We start from the raw sequence: 18421 nt of genomic DNA, 5'->3' as shown, positions 1-18421 counted from the left end.
CAACAACACAGAAACAAGTGAAACCAAAGAGGCTTTCAGATCACATTACGTGCAGCCAGTCTCTTAGATCTTCTGACCCCTGTCATGGGAGAGACCGTGACAGTACCCCCCCCCCCCTCCTTCTATGGGTGGCCTCCAGACACCCAGGACCGACTTTATCCGGATGTGCTCTGTGAAAGGCTTTCACCAGACGTCTAGAATTAACGTCGGCCGCTGGGACCCACATCCTCTCCTCTGGTCCGTAACCCCTCCAGTGAACGAGATACTGGAGGGATCTACGGAGAATTCGGGAGTCAACTATCCTGGCGATCTGAAATTCCAGATTACCGTCCACCATGACAGGAGCAGGAGGCAAGGAGGACGGTTCAACAGGTTCGACATATCTCTACAACGACTTATGGAACACATTATGAATCTTCAAAGCCTGAGGAAGTTCAAGACGAAAGGGTTAATAATGGCAGTGATCTTATATGGACCAATAAACCTTGGACCCAACTTCCAAGAAGGCAATTTGCATGTGAAGAAGGCACTTTCAACTTAATGTTTCTTGTGGACAGCCACACAGAATCACCAACTCTTAGGTTAGGACCATTCATACGTCTCTTATCAGCCATACGTTTATACTTGTTGCCTATTTTTTTCAGATTATTTTGAATTTTCCGCCAAATAGATGACAAAGAAGAGGAAAATCGTTCTTCTTCAGGTATACCAGAAGTCTCCGTACCAGAAAATTGTGGGTGGAACCAATATGCCCCAAAAAACGGCGACTTATCAGTGGACTCCTGTCTATGGTTATTTATGGCAAACTCGGCTAAAGACAAAAATGAACACCACTCCTCCTGGTTCTCAGAGAAAAAACATCTCAAATGAGTCTCCAGATTCTGATTAGTGCATTCAGTCTGTCCCTTTGACTGAGGATGAAAGGCCGAAGAGAAGGACAATTGTGCCCCTAGACGAGTACAGAATGCCTTCCAGAATTTGGAAACAAACTGACTCCTTCTATCAGACACCACATCAGAAGGAATACCATGTAATTTCACGATGTTATCGACAAACACTTGTGCAAGAGTTTTAGCATTAGGTAGACCTGGCAATGCTATAAAGTACGCCATCTTACTAAAGCGATCAACAACCACCAAAATCAGTTTTTCCTGAAGAATTAGGTAAATCTGTGATAAAATCCATGGATAAATGAGTCCAAGGTCGGGGTGGGATGGGCAATGAAAGTAAAGATCTGGAAGGCAGAGTATGTGTCACCTTAGCATGTGCACAAGTACTACAAGCAGACACATAGTCCTCAACACACTTACACAACCCCAGCCACCAGAATCTACAAGAGATGAGAACAACAGTGGATCTGCTCCCAGGGTGTCCTGTGAGAACCGTAAAGTCATGTTCCTCAAACACCTTGTGACGTAATTCAGAAGGAACAAACAACTTCCCCAGAGGACAAGAATCTGGTGCATCTCCCTGGGCCTCCAACACCTCTGACTCAAGGTCGGGATATAGGGCGGATATAACTACCCCTTCAGACAATATTGGACCAGGATCTTACGAATCATCCCCCCCCCCCCATCCCCCCCCAGGAAAGCTATGCGACAAAGCATCAGCCTTGACGTTCTTAACCCCAGGGCGATAGGTGACAATAAAATTAGGTAAAAAACAACCATCTGGCCTGCCTCGTTTAGCCGACTCCAGGTAAGCCAGATATTTGTGATCAGTATGCATAGTAATAGGAGGAATTCTCCTTCCAACCAATGACGCCACTCTATTACCCACGTCATAATTCCTCTCTGCAGCCGAGAGTTTCTTCGAGAAGAATGCACATGGGCGCTATTTACCAGGTGACGGACCCTGTGACAAGACTGCTCCTACCCCTACCTTGGATGCCTCAACTTCCACAATGAATTGTTGTGACACATCCGGTCGAGTAGTTCAAAATGAATTTACAGTAGTAGTTGGTGAACTCCAAAAACCGCATAAGCGCTTTCAGATTTTCGGGTCGATCTCAGTCCAATACAGCATGGACCGTCTCTGGATCCATACGAAAATCTGAAGATGACAGTAAATAACCCAGGAATTGCATTTCCTGAACTGCAAATACACACTTCTGCATCTTAGCATACAATTTATTCTCTCTTAGGATCTGCCTCACATGATCCTGATGAGTCTCCATATCTGGAGAATAAATTAGTATGTCATCCAGCTATACAACAGCAAACCTCTCCACCAGATGATGAAAGATATCATTAACAAAATGCTGGAAAACCGCAGGAGCATTAGTTAACCCAAAAGGCATGACCAGACTCTCAAAATGACCCTCTCGGGTATTAAATGCCGTCTTCCATTCATCCCCTTCCTTGATCCTGACCAGATTATATGCCCCCCTTAGGTCCAACTTGGAGAACACCTTGGCACCAACAATCTGGTTAAACAAGTCAGGAATCAAAGGAAGGGGTTACGGATCACGGACCGTAATCCGATTGAGCTCACGGAAGTCCAGACATGGCCTAAGAGTTCTGTCTTTCTTCTTTACAAAGAAAAACCCTGCTGCCACTGGGGACTTGGAAGGTCTAATATGTCCCTTAGCCAAACTTTTGGCAATATACACTTGCATGGCTGCTCTTTCGGATTCAGAAAGGTTATATAACCTAGATTTGGGCAACTCCGGTAATAAGATCTATAGGACAATCATATTCCCGGTGTGAGGGCAAACCCTGGCAACCACTCTCAGAAAACACATCAGAAAAATCAGAAATAAAAGAGGGAACAGCTTTAGTGGTCAAGACAGAAAGAGATGTATTAAGACAGTTGTCCATGCCATAATCACTCCAATCGAGAATCTGTCTCGCTTGGCAGTCAATGGTAGGATTATGTTTGCTCAACCATGGTAAACCCAAAACCAACGGAGCAGGCAGACCATCCAGCACAAAACACAAGATGGATTCCTGATAAAAATCACCCACTCTTAAACTGATGTCCTGCACCATCTGTTACAAACATTTCTGAGTAAGTGGTGCGGAGTCTATTTCAAACACTGAAATATTTTTCTCTAATGCACTTGTTGTCAACCCATGCAAACGGACGAACTGACCATTGTGAGGGATACCGTACCCCGACTGACGTCAGACGTCAACTACGTAGAGCCAGCGAGATACAATATGGTCACGGGTTACCAAGGCGTGACTTTACGCCCTCCTGGAGGAGCGGGTAAGGTCAGTCTTGGTACAGTTTTTACAGACTCCTCCTGTCCACACGGGCACAGAGAGGCAACAAGCTGAGAGAGCCTTTTCACTGCCAGACCGGAAAGACTGCCACCAGTTCCTTGTTTTATATAAGCCTGACTCTATTATTGACTCTCAAGTTAACGGGATTATATAGGGTAAGAAACCAACCTGCGGTAGCGTATTACTAGGCCGAAACACGGACATGGAGATTCGTGATCGAGATACAAGACAGCACAAGATTAAATTATATATTTAATTGCCTTAAGGGTGAACTAGACGTAACACAATATACACACAAAGAATATATACAGTGGTCTGAGGTTACAAATATAGATGGCGTAGTACAAACAGGGTTAAGCAGAACAAAAGTCAGTTTACCAGGTATAGGAGTCCCTTGGGTTGTGATGAGTTCTTAACTATGGTCACATGGGAAGCAGTAATGTCAGCTGGTTACAGGTCCCTCTAAACACATGGCACGATGTGACCTCCCTTCATAGAAAGACATGCCCGCTTGCTGGCACAAGCCTTTTAACCTGTAGCCAGCCCCTCCCCTCCCGGGCCTCTGGAATCCATCCCCCCTCTGCTGGGCTGGCAGCACATGAGCCACAAAACCGTTTAGGGCTCATGGCTCCAGACCAGAATGTCACAGGGAGGTGGTTCTGGGACCAATGGATCCGCCTGGGTTCAGGCTACCAGTAGAGTCCAAGCATGGTACTGTCATTTGGTTTCTGTGGGGAGATATGTATATCTCCTTTCCCTGGCCTCCCACCACCACACTAAGACCACGGGCCTGTTCATCGTGGCCACAGGGACACAAATATGTATCTGGTTTATGTATGTAATGCACGGGCGATTCATAATTCCTTATGAACAGCTGGTTCCAACCTGTCTGATAATCTGAGTGAAGTGGTGAATGGCTTAGACCTCATGCTGAGAGATTCTTCCTGTCACATCAGCTTGGTTCTTGGCTGACTGGATGGAAGTGTGAAAAGTTGTAAACACTGGTAGACTGCTAGAGGTCCTATGCCATCTGCTGGCTTTGAATCAGGGCCCCCCTGTGGAGCTCACTACCTCTGCTATCTGACAAGCAGAGGGTTGAAGTGCGAACTTATTTTGCATGTACACTGAGCAAGGGGAATTGAATGAAAATCATGGTTGCCATTAAACGATAATCCATATTCCTGACAATCAACTAGGTTAACCCCTGCCCTACTATCAATAAACACCTCAATTCCCACAGTTGTGGACTCTAGTGCCACCGGCAGACAGGAGAAATCGGGTAATACCAGTAAATGGCAAAAGTAAGTTCTCTGACTCCCCACTCACACCACCAAGAGTAAGATGGAAATTAAATGTTTTTTTTTGTTTTCACCTTGACGCTGAACGTAAGGACAAACATTAACAAAATGTTCCCTTTTTCCACAGAAAAAACATACTCCCTTCTTATGACTAAAACTCTTGCAAGCAGGCCCAGGGGTAGCTCCCCCTAACTGCATAGGTTCGTCACCAGGCATAAACTCAGGCGTCTCTCCACCGGTGTCAGAGGAAGCCACCACGTTATATGATAGTTCATCCTGAGAGTGAGGGGTCTTAGATCTCTCTCTCAGGCATCTATCCATACGTACAGCAAGGGACATGGCCGCTTTCAATGACTCAGGATTTTCACGAAAGGCCAACGCGTCCTTTAGCCTCTCGGATAATCCCTGACAGAATTGGCTACGGAGAGCTGGATCGTTCCACTCCGTATCCGTAGCCCATCTCCTAAATTCAGAGCAATAGAATTATATAAAAATGTCTCCTTTACGTTGTTCTTGTCTTTCTCTTTGGCGTTGCTGATCTCCGTGTGAAGTGGGTTCAATTCACATTTACCGTCAATTTCTATACAAAGGTGATCGCGCTGCCCAATTAGACAAAAGCATCTGGAAATTATCGGAATATCGCAGTCTTTTTAGACACAATCAAACATCAAAGTATCCAGCAGGCATAGCCTTTTCAAAACGATCCTTCTGTGGAAATTTAGAGGGTTGCGCACATAGTGACGTACCACCAGATATAAGATCAAAAAAGTATTTATTATAATCACAATAGAAGTATGATCATAAGCGTTGAATAAAACATCCACACACATAGATCTGCCCATCCTAGGTTTCGCCTGTTTGCTTCTTCAGTCCAAGACTGTGGGGATTGAGATGTTTATCGACAGTGGGGCAGGGGTGAAACTGATTGATGCTCAGTTTGTCCGTATGCACGGGTTGTCTCCAAGTGCATTAGAGAAAAACATTTCAATTTTTGCTATTGATTCTGCACCTCTAACTCAGGAGTGTTTATCTCAGATGGTGCATGACATCCGATTAAGAGTGGGTGACTTTCACCAGGAATTGATCTTGTGTTTTCTGTTGGAGGGTCTCTCTGCAACGTTGGTTCTGTGTTTACCGTGGTTAAGCAAGAACAATCCAACCATCGATTGGCAAGCTAGACAGATTCTGGATTGGGGTGATTTATTACGTTGACAATTGTCTGAATACATCTTTTTCTGCTTTAACTACTAAAACATTACCCTCTTCTATATCTGATTTTGCCGATGCATTTTCTGAAAGTGGATGTCAGGATTTACCTCTGCATCGGGAATATGATTGCCCTATCAACCTTATTCCCGGAGCTAAATTGCCCAAATCTAGGTTGTATAACCTTTCTGGACCTGAAAGAACGGCGATGAGAGAGTATATTACCAAGAGTTTGGCTAAAGGACACATAAGACCTTCCAAATCTCCAGTGGCAGCACGGTTTTTCTTTGTTAAAAAAAAAGGACGGAACTCTTAGGATTTCCGTGAGCTTTACTGTCCGTGATCCTTACCCCCCTCTTTTGATTTCTGATTTGTTTAACCAGATTGTTGATGCCAAGGTGTTCTCTAAATTGGATTAAAGGGGGGCATATAATCTGGTCAGGATCAAGGAAGGGGATGAATGGAAAACGGCTTTTAATTTCCCAGAGGGTCACTTTGAGAACCTGGTCATGCCTTTTGGGTTGACCAATGATCCTGCAGTTTTCCAGCATTTTGTGAGTGACATTTTTCATCACCTAGTGGGGAGGTTTGTTGTCGTGTATTTGGATGACATATTAATTTATTCTCCAGACGTGGAGACTCATCAGGGTCACGTTAGACAGGTGTTACAGATCCTAAGAGATAATAAATTGTACACAAAATTAGAGAAGTGTGTTTTTGCTGAGGTGCAATTCTTGGGCTACCTGCTGTTATCTTCAGGTTTTCGAATGGATCCAGAGAAAGTCCGTTCTGTATTGGACTTGGAATATCTGAAGGCTCTTATGTGGTTTTTGGGGTTCACCAACTATTACTGAAAATGTATTCAGAACTATTTGACAGTGGTGAAACCCTTAACTGACATGACTAAGAAAGGAACGGATGTTTCAGTGTGGTCTGATTCGACGTTTCGAACCTTTTCTGTGGTTAAGGAGTGCTTAGTTTCTGCCCCTGTATTGGTGCAGCCGGATGTATCACAACCTTTCATTGTGGAAGTTGACGCGTCCGAGGTGGGGGTAGGAGCAGTCTTATCGCAGGGCTCGTCACCTGGTAAATAGTGCCCATGTGCATTTTTCTCTAAAAAAACTCACTGCCGCAGAGAAAAATTATGATATGGGTAACAGAGAGTTGCTGGCCATTAAGTTGGCTTTTGAGGAGTGGCGTCATTGGTTGGAAGGGGCGATTCATCCGATCACGGTGTTCACAGATCGCAAAAATCTGGCTAAGGGCTCTTTCACACTTGCGTTGTTCTGTTCCAGCATAGAGTTCCGTCGTCGGGGCTCTATGCCGGAAGAATCCTGATCAGGATTATCCCCATTCATTCTGAATGGAGAGAAATCCGTTCAGGATGCATCAGGATGTCTTCAGCTCCGGAACGGAACATTTTTTGGCCAGAGAAAATACCGCAGCATGAACACTTGCCGCAAGGCCGGATCCGGAATTAATGCCCATTGAAAGGCATTAATCCGGATCCGGCCTTAAGCTAAAAATCGTTTCGGCGCATTACCGGATCCGACATTTAGCTTTTTCTGAATGGTTACCATGGCTGCCAGGACGCTAAAGTCCTGTTTGCCATGGTAAAGTGAAGTGGGGAGCGGGGGAGCAGTATACTTACCGTCCGTGCGGCTCCCGGGGCGCTTCAGAGTGACGTCAGGGCACCCCACGCGCATGGATGACGTGCTCGCATGGATCATTCTGGAGCGCCCCGGGAGCCGCACGGACTGTAAGTATACTGCTCCCCCGCTCCCCACTACTACTATGGCAACCAGGACTTTAATAGCGTCCTGGGTGCCATAGTAACACTGAACGCATTTTGAAGACGGATCCGTCTTCAAATGCTTTCAGTTCACTTGCGGTGTTACGGATCCGGCGTGCACTTCCGGCAAATGGAGTACACGACGGATCCGGACAACGCAAGTGTGAAAGAGGACTTAGCTGGAGTCGGCTAAATGATTGAACCTGAGGCAGGCCAGATGGTCTTTGTTTTTCACCAGATTCTATTTCATTGTCACTTATCGTCCTGGGGTTAAGAACGTCAAGGCAGATGCCTTGTCACGCAGTTTTCCTGGAGGTGGTGATTTTGAAAATCCGAGTCTGATATTGACGGAGGGGGTGGTGATATCCGCTTTATACCCTGACCTACTGTAGAGGTGAAGGTGTTAGAGGCTCAGGGAGACGCATCGAGGTCTTGCCCCTCTAGGAAATTGCTTGTTCCATCAGAATTGCATCATAAGGTGTTTAAGGAACATCACTGTACGGTTCTTACGGGACACCCTGGGAGTAGATCCGGTGCCAACCTCATCTCTCATAGAGTCTGGTGGCCGGGGTTGTGTAAGTGTGTTGAGGATTATGTGTCGGCCTGTAGTATCTGTGCACGCGCTAATGTTTTACATACTCTTCTGGATCTCTACTTCCGTTGCCCATCCTGTCCAGACTATTAACTCACTTGTCTATGGATTTTATTACTGATCTGCCTAATTCGTCTGGAAAGACAGTTATTCTGGTGGTAGTAAAATGGTGCACTTGATAGCATTGCCTGGCCTACCTAATGCTAAAACACTTGCGCAAGTGTTTGTTGACAATATTGTGAAACTTCATGGCATTCCCTCGGAATCGTGGGACTCAGTTTGTGTCCAGATTCTGGAAGGCGTTCTGTACTCGGAGGTCTTTTTCTTCAGATTTTCATCCTCAGATGAATGGACAGATGGAGAGCACTAATCAGAGTCTGGAGACTTAATTAAGATGTTTTGTCTCTGAGAACCAGGAGGAATGGTCCTCATTTTTGTCTTTGGCACAGTTTGCCATAAACAATCGTAGACAGGAGTCCACTGGTAAGTTGCTGTTTTTTGGGGCATATGGGTTTCACCCACAATTTAGCACATTCTCTGGTTCGGATACTTCCGGTATCCCTGAGGAGGAACATTTTTCATCCTCATTGTCTTCTATATGGCAAAAAAAAAATCTAAATAACTTGATGAATATGGGTAACAAGTATAAACGTGTGGCTGATGGGAAACGTATGAATTGTCCGGACCTACAGTAAGTGTGGGTGATTTTGTGTGGCTGTCCACAAGAAATATTAAGTTGAAGGTTCCTTCTTGGAAGTTGGGTCCAAGGTTTATAGGTCCATATAAGATCACTGCCATTATTAATCCTGTAGCTTTTCATCTTGAACTTCCTCAGGCTCTGAAAATTCATAATGTGTTTCACAAATCTTAGTTGAAGAGATATGTTGAATCTTTGAAGTCATCCCCCTTGCCACCCGCTCCTGTCATGGTAAACGGCAGTTTGGAATTCCAGATCGCCAAGATTATTGACTCTCAAGTTCTCCGTAGATCTCTTCAGTATCTTGTTCACTGGAAGGGTTATGGACCAGAGGAGAGGATGTGGGTACCGGCATCTGATGTCAATGCCAGTTGTTTGGTGAAAGCATTTCACAGGCCTAGTAGGCCTGAGGCCTATGTGGTAGTAAAATCCCGGTGCAGGCAGGCATGTTGATGTCATCATGAGCCTGTTTCAGGATGCAGCACAGTGACATGTGTGCGCCTGCCTCACCACCCAGGCCCGTACCAGCAGCGAGTGAGTGCCTTACACAGGTGAGTATTTCTTTTTATTTTTTTTTTTATGTGTGCAAATTTTTAGGGGGACATTACTTGGGGGGCACAGGAGGACATATTACTGAAGGGACAGTGGGGGCAAATTACTACATGGGGCAGTGTGGGGGCAAACTACTACATGGGGGGCAGTGTGGGGGCAAATTACTACATGGGGCAGTGTGAGGGCAAACTACTACATGGGGGGAAGTGTGGGGACAAATTACTGCATGGGTGGCAGTGTGGGGACAAATTACTGCAAGGGTGGCAGTGTGGGGCAAACTACTGCATGGGTGGAAGTGTGGGGCAAACTACTGCATGGGTGGCAGTGTGGGGGGAAACTACTGCATGGGGAAAACTACTACATGGGGGGCAGTGTGGGGGCAAACTACCACATGGGGGGCAGAGTGAGGGAAAATTACTATATGGGTCCAGATTACTATATGGGGGCCTTGTGAGGGCAAATTACTATGGGGGAAGTGTGGGGATGTGTGGGGACAGAGTGGTGGCATATTACTATGTGGGGGATTACTATGTGGGGGCAGTATGGGGGAAAATTACTGTCTGGGGTCAAATTACTATATGGGGGCAGTGTGGGGGATGTTGCTATTAGGGAGGTACTGTAGGGATATTTCTATTACAGGAACATATTAGGGGATATTAGTTAGAGCACAATATAGGGTGTTATTATTACTGGGGCACTCTATGGGACATTATAATTGCTGTAGACACTATAGGGACTTTTGCGGTAATTTATCAAACTGGTGTAAAGTAGAACGGGCTTAGTTGCCCATAGCAACCAATCAGATTCCACCTTTCATTTTTGACAGCTCCTTTGTAAAATGAAAGGTAGAATCTGATTGATTGCTATGGGCAACTAAGACAGTTCTACTTTACACCAGTTTGATAAACTATTTTTTCAGCAGTATGTACCTGGGGCATTGGGAAGAACAATAGGCACAGTATTGGTAGTGGCAGCAGGATGACATTGTTGGGACACCAGGATGGGGAGGTGGGTGAAAAAATTTAGAGATTTAACATGTCTGTGTAACAAGAATTTGTCATGGCGGTCTGGGTTAAACGGAGGAGAAGAGGAAAGAGAAGTTCTACATGACAGGAGATATCACTGGATGTAAGAGGTATGTGGTGCTGTATTCTCCTCCAAGTCTTTTTTATTATAATTATATGTATTTTAAATTTGTTGACAAAAAATGTAATTTGGCTCCTAATCTTTTCAGTTTAGGAGCCAATAGCTTCTGGGTATTTTTTTTAAACTAAAATGGAGGGAGGAACCCAAGTTGGGTAGACAGCCCCGGGTCTTACATGCACTTAATCTGCCCCTGGTCATAGCAATGGCATTTGTCTGCATTTTTCAATATCCTTCTACCTAGGAAAAAAACACGTGGGAAAAAAAGATGCCACACAAATCCCACAATAAACATCAAAATGCTGTATAGGTAAACTTTAAAGCAACAGCTGCCATGCCATTTTTAGCAAGCAGTCAATTAAAATGCCACCAAAAATGGCACAAAGTTGTGTGTGAAATGCCGCGAGCCCTGGAAGGGGTAGTGGAGGAATATTGGAGTGGTAGTTGTTGCCTTGAGGGTAGTATTGGTACACACAGTACACAATGGCAATCTCTCCCTCTGGTGCTCCTTTTGCTGGACAGTGACTGGCGGGTGCACCCTTTCTTTCATTGGGGCACACCCTGGTTTTGGTGGCTTCTGCCTGGTGGTAGTTATAGTGCCCTTGATGTAAAGTGCAAGACAGGAAGATAGGGGCAACGGCCTGCAAATGGTGGAGTCAGTAACCAGGTCAGTTGGTGTCAATAAATAACTAAAATAAGTCTATCTTTACTAAAGTAAGGAATAGGAGTAGCAGCACATCCAACAATAACAAAGCACAGTTCCAAGACATGTAAAACAGGGCAATCCATCCCCAATACCAGCGCATGGACAACAATAATGGAGGCTGTAGTACTCATTCCTCCTGTCTCTCCAAAATATCTCCGCAGAACTTGAGGCATGAAAAGAGGTTCTTGATAAGGTTCTGCAAATTCCCAGGCTGAGGGGTGTAGATTTTAGATACAGCTGGCCAACCCTTCTCTCAGTGTGGAAGAGTACGTTAGCAATGTTCCCTCTCACAACAGTAAGGTCTCTCTGTCATAAACGTGAACAATACCAATGTGTGGCCTTGTATATTCTGGACCTTCTGATTTTCCTTCTCTTTGGAGCACTTTTGATGATTATCATGTTACACATGCATGGTTTGCCTTTTCATTATGTGTGTCCCTTCTCTCTTGCCCTAGTTTCTGCTCTCTCTTGTCTCCTCCAATCTTCTTTATTTTGGCTTCACCCCTCATCTTAGCTACTTGCTCTGTTAGCTGCTCACAGAATGATTTTTTGACCTATCCATTTGTTCATCGGTGTATGAGCTGCACAGTTTGGAATAAACTTCTTCACGATCTACAAGGTGTTGTTTGGATCGAGTCACTGTCAGCCAATTCAACTAAGATTGATGGTTACCGCTATCTCAGCACAATTGTAAGTTACAGAGATCACACTTTCAATGCTTAGATTGGAGAGGCAGACAAGTCAAAAAATCAGTGAAGGGATCTTACAAGATCTGCTAAATATCTTTCAAGGGATCCTTGCTAGCTATGCATGTATAGTGAGATGTATATGGACACTAGAATATAGCAGAATATACACTCACCTAAAGAATTATTAGGAACACCTGTTCTATTTCTCATTATTGCAATTATCTAGTCAACCAATCACATAGCAGTTGCTTCAATGCATTTAGGGGGGTGGTCCTGGTGAAGACAATCTCCTGAACTCCAAACTGAATGTCAGAATGGGAAAGAAAGGTGATTTAAGCAATTTTGAGCGTGGCATGGTTGTTGCTGCCAGACGGGCCGGTCTGAGTATTTCACAATCTGCTCAGTTACTGGGATTTTCACGCACAACCATTTCTAGGGTTTACAAAGAATGGTGTGTGAAGGGAAAAACATCCAGTATGCGGCAGTCCTGTGGGCGAAAATGCCTTGTGGATGCTAGAGGTCAGAGGAGAATGGGCCGACTGATTCAAGCTGATAGAAGAGCAACGTTGACTGAAATAACCACTCGTTACAACCGAGGTATGCAGCAAAAGCATTTGTGAAGCCACAACACGCACAACCTTGAGGCGTATGGGCTACAACAGCAGAAGACCCCACCGGGTACCACTCATCTCCACTACAAATAGGAAAAAGAGGCTACAATTTGCACGAGCTCACCAAAATTGGTGTCACAGCCACTATCTCTGGCTGTGACCTTCCGTCCTTGCTCGTTCGGCGCTCCTCGCTGAAGTTTTGTTTCTGTGTGTTATTTGTGGTTCTGTATGGGTTAACTCCCCTGTGTTCCTATTAGGAGTTAATCCTCTGTCTGCTCCATGGGTAGAGCTTCTCTGCTGCACCCATGGAACCTGTATATAAGGCTGAGGTTTCCTCAGTTCTGGGTCAGCTCTCATGGTGTGTGTTGTCTTGTCCTTCTCTGCTCCTGGTTTGTATTATCTCTCCCATGCTGCTGACCCATGGGATCCGTGTCTGTCTGTCTGTGCTCTGTGGGTTTCCCTACCTGTTCATTTACGTCCTCTTTCCTGTCTTTCTGTTATCTGTTCTGTCAGTTATGTTTTAGTTACTTTGTGTGTATTCATATGTCTCGGTTCAGCAAGCGCCTAGCTGCAGAGTGCTATGCGCAAGGCCACGCAGTATACCACTGGTGGAGCAAGTCCTTCTCTGCTCATTGTCACTCCTGTTTCCTTGCTATGTATTTCTGCTTGTGTTATTAGTTGCCCTGTTTTGTATTTGCCTGTTTATGTTATGTATGCCTATGTGCCGTCGGTACCTTCTGGTACCTGTTGTCCATTCGTTCCTGCTGTCACTGTCTAGTTCACGCTCCAGAGTGGACCCTGGCAACTTCCTGCTGCAAATTCTAACCCTACCATCTAGGGCTCTAGTGAATACCAGGAGTTGCTTAGTCACGCCCCTCTGGAGTATTACTAGACAGTGGCGCAGTGGGGGTTTTCTCCCACTGTGCTGACGGTACATAGAGCTCATGTTATGTCTGTGCTGCCTTCCCTGCTTTTGTTTGTGCAATAAACTCTTATGTGTCTCTACCTGATTTCTGTTTGTTTATTGCTTGACGACGCGGTGGTCTCTCCTGGGACCTCCAACTCGTGACAATTGGACTGTTGAAGACTGGAAAAATGTTGCCTGGTCTGATGAGTCTCGATTTCTGTTGAGACATTCAAATGGTAGAGTCCGAATTTGGCGTAAACAGAATGAGAACATGTATCCGTCCTTTGATGGCTACTTCCAGCAGGATAATGCACCATGTCACAAAGCTCGAATCATTTCAAATTGGTTTCTTGAACATGACAATGAGTTCACTGTACTAAAATGGCCCCCACAGTCACCAGATCTCAACCCAATAGAGCATCTTTGGGATTTGGTGGAACGGGAGCTTCGTGCCTGTAAGGAAATATTCTTATCTTTCCCTTATATTGTACCTGAGGTGCAAGACTTCGGTATTCAGCTTGATTTGATTCTTTCTGACGTCAGAGAGAGTGATAATGAAGCAAGACAGACTGCTGTGTAGTTTCAAAATGACTCTAAGAATTGTATTAACCTCTTAGACATATATATAGTACTCAATGACATGATGTTTAAGTTAAACAGTAACACATGTTTTTAGCCAGCTAGTTAACTTATCTTCTACCAGAGTCCAAGGCTATTCATAACATGCGAGAAAAACCTCTTAGTAATAGCTATCATATGGACTTTCACCTGCTACGTGTCCATGCTTGTGTAATGTATTAATGTATGGAACATGATGTAATATAAGCTTATATAAAAGAAAGGCTTTGGACTGTAATAGAATCCTTCAACCCCCTCTTAAACCCATTTACATATATCTATATAATGTGGGTTTTTCATTTTGTTCCTTTCTAGTTTTTCCTTAGTTTGCTTGTAAGCCTTTAGGTATTTCATATACCCTTCAGGAGTATAATCCTCAGGCTTTTTTTGGGTTGTGTTTACCTCTTCTACCTCTACCGGAGTATAGAGGAATGTTGGGTGTACCCCTCTTTCGGCCACATTTTTACATATGGTAAGAAGGGAGGGCACACACTGTGGACAACAGCAGAGACACACTATTGCAGCAACCACGGCGAGTGCCACTCCTAAAACATACCTTATTTGACCAAAGCCAGGTATCCAACCAAAAAGCCAGTCCCACCAACCTTGGTCAACATCTTGTTTTATATGTTTTATCATCTCTTCTAGTTGGCCTATTTTATCTTTTATTCCACGGGAGTGATCTGAAAAATTGAAACACATCCCTGGAACGCTGAGCATCCTATACCATGTTGGAGCAATAAATAGTCAATAGTTGCCCTATTCTGCAAGATATCCTTTTTATATGATTGTATATCCAGCAGCATATCTTGCAGAACTGCACTAGTGACATCCATCTGTTTTACCATACAACAGGCAAGTCTTGATATTGTCCTGTGGTTATATATGGCCAACCCTGGTACCCCTATCAAAGATACCCCTTAACTCATGTATTCTGCTCTAGAGAGGAGATTCACATTATAGTCACAATTTTCTGGTAACTGTAGAGAAGTGTCTCTCGTGTATCGTGTCTGCATTGCTGGGAATAGTGGTATCATTGCTAATGTCAACCTAGCTATTGTACAGGGTCCCTCTGTAATATTGGCCGGTATATATGTGTGACTAGTATTTCCACAGGCCAATACCCATCCTGCTGGTAGAGGTACATGTTTGTCTAGGGAGGGTACTGTGTTTGTAATATTACATTGCATATATATATATATTTATTTTTTTCTGATACTATCTTTTTACAACTTTCTAGATTTCTATCATATTACTTTGCAGAGTCTCATATGTAGGACAGTTATAACAAGCATGATAAGGATTCACATATCCATATTTAACATCATGATCCTGCAAATCTGTGTCATTTGATTGGGAACGTAGGAGCCCTGTCCATACAGCTACTGGGGTGGGGACTGCAATTATCAAGGCACTACATTTCAGCCATCTCGAGGAATTTCCCGACTGCGTCATCTCGTTGGGGGGTCAAGGCTGTCTGCCTCCGTTAGTACCCCTTCTGTATCTTCTTCGAGGTCAAGGCTGTCTGCCTCCGTTAGTACCTCTGGGCCTCGTTGGAGGTCAGGGCTGTCTGCCCCCGTTAGTACATCTGGGCCTCGTTGGAGGTCAGGGCTGTCTGCCCCCGTTAGTACCTCCTGTCCTTCTTCAAGGCCAAGGCTGTCTGCCTCCGTTCCTGCCTCCTCTCTTTCTCTCACAAGCTTCACTCGGGTGGCGTGGATTCAAATTGGAGATTGTTCAGTCAGCACAGCTGTTCTGGTTACTGCAATGACGGTAGTAGGTGGGCCATATACAAAATCACCTTGAGCTCTTCCTTTCTTCAGTGTTTCGACCACCATCTCATCCCCCACCCTGTATGGGTGGGTGGGTTCCTGTGGAAAAGAGGGAGACTTACAAGCAACTTTGTCCTCAGTTTTGTTAAGTACCTGTATCAATTTGGTGACATAGTCTTCCCTAATCTGGTCTATGTCGCCTTCCTGTACCACTAGGGGGTGACTTGCCCAAGGAGTTGGAAAGGGCCTACCCATAGGGATTTCAATGCTGTTATGTCCTACTCCGTGGAAATGTGCTATTAAGATGGAAGCACTGTGTTGGGGGAATGCATAACTTCCCCTCTTTGCAGACTAATTCTAATTCTATCTTAGGATTTTTCTGCAATACTGGATAACACCAGTCTTACTGTTCCTGTTCAGTGGCATACCACTGAAGATCAGTAAGTATTTGCAACATATCAGGGGTTGGAGGTGCCAGACATGGCATCTCCCAATGGTTACACAAACCTGTGGGATTGCATTTGGCCACTCGTTTCGCCACCTTATCTGCAAGCGCATTGCCCTGTGAGACATGATCCTTACCATCTGCTGCCGTGAATCCTCTCCTCTGCCAAATCATACCATGGTCCCACACTACCCCATGTGCGTACCTACTCTCAGTATAAATGGTGACAGCTGCCTGCTGTGTTGAGTGTGGATGCCCTTGAGTAGGCCTACAACATCATGAGTGGTGTGCAAAATGGTGTAATGTCACATTGTGAAAGGAGTTGCCAACTCTACCATCATAGCACAGGCTGCAAGAGAACACAGACATGCCGGCATCCCTTGAACAGGGGTGGGCATTACCTTTGAGAAAAATACACAAGGACGCAACTTGCCTCCGTTTTCTTGTGTCAGTACACCCGCCATGGTTTTACAATTTTGGCGTGCAAACATGTGGAAGGGCATATTATAGTCAGGGAGGCCCAGCCCTAGACTCGACATTTCAGAAGACCATTTAATCAAATCTGGATTTCCTTCCAGAGTGGCTTGCCTCGAAACATTGTCATAATAAGAGCAATCAGGAATCCATTGTCTACAGTAATTTATCATACCAAGGAAAGATAACATTTCTTTCTTGGTGTGCGGGGCGACCAAACCCGCAATAGACTGGACTCTTTCTGCGCTGATTCTCCGTTCACCTTTTGTGAGGACAAAGCCCAAGTATTCAACCTGCATTTTACACCATTGCATTTTCTTAAGTGTCACTTTGTGACCACATCCTGACAACCATTGTAAACCATCCTGAATGCTGGCCTCCGCTGACATGCTACACAGTAACAAATCATCGACATATTGCAGCAGCACAGAACCTTGGGGGGGGGGGTACCATGATTTTAACGTGGCTTGGAGGACTATGCTGTACACTACAGTTGAATCAGCATATCCCTGGGGTCTGCACCAGGTCAGTTGTCGTACATCAAAGGAAAAAGCAAAAAGTAGTCTGGTTATCTTATCAACTGGGATAGAAAAGAATGCATTTTTCAGATCTATCACACTGAACCAGACAGCGTCTGCAGGAATGGCAGATAATAATTGAGTGACATCAGGTACAACAGGGGCTATAGGCACAATGATGTTGTTGATGGCCCTTAAATCCTGTACAAAGCAGGTAGCACCATCTGCCTTTGTCACTGGATTCACGGACGTGCTGTAGGGTGAAATCACCTCTTCCAGGATTCCCTTTTGTAGGAATTCTTCTATCATTGGCCTAAGTCCATCACGTTTCTCTTTTAACAGCTGGTATAGTTTCTGGAACACTGAGATGACACCTGGTTTCGCAGTAGCTTTGTAATGTGTGCAATCTATGAATCCTGTGTCATATTCATTTGAGGACCATAATGCAGTGTTAATGTTGTTAAGTTCTGGGTGGTCCTGTATGTTTGCAAGAATCAGTGGAACTGGTGTAGAGATTGGAATGAGATCTGAGTGTACTCTTATGTCCTGATTCTTTGCTGATACCTGCAAGTCAAGCTTAATGAACAAATCTCACCCTAACAGGCTGACTGGGCAATCTGGTATAATGCTAAATACATGATCTGTGATGTATTCCCTGTCCATGGTCTCGAGTGGTAGTCAGTCAGTTTTGAAAGGTTTTGTCAAAACCCCATTAATTCACATAGAAGGCTCACACTTCCTTCCTCCCACTCTTAGTCATCTAAGTCCACCCCTTTTAGTCGGACGCTGTGGTCCTCCTTTTTGTCTGTCATTAGTATCCCAGCTGTCCAAAAGAACAGAGCTCAGATGTTTAGCACAACAGTTAACATGTAACACGTAACTTCAAACATTGAAACAAACAGATCTGACAATACAGACATGAACACACAAAGGGCCCATAAAAACATTTCATTGACTTCGATATAAAAAAAAAATGTACAGCTTGATCAATGCTGTTGGCACCAAAAAAAACAAAAAACTTCCAAAAAATAAATAAAAATTAAATTCTCAATGCGCATATTATATAAAAACAAATACCGTACTCCATACACATTCACATACATTTTCCTGTACTCATTTCACAAACAGCTCATAACCTCGCCCTCATATATAAAAACTGAATTGCACACACAGCTCT

The sequence above is a fragment of the Bufo bufo genome, chromosome 3 (genome assembly GCF_905171765.1).
Source record: "Bufo bufo chromosome 3, aBufBuf1.1, whole genome shotgun sequence".
In the NCBI taxonomy this organism is placed as follows: domain Eukaryota; kingdom Metazoa; phylum Chordata; class Amphibia; order Anura; family Bufonidae; genus Bufo; species Bufo bufo.
The sequence above is the reverse complement of the archived record's forward strand: the minus strand, read 5'-3'. Positions refer to the sequence as shown.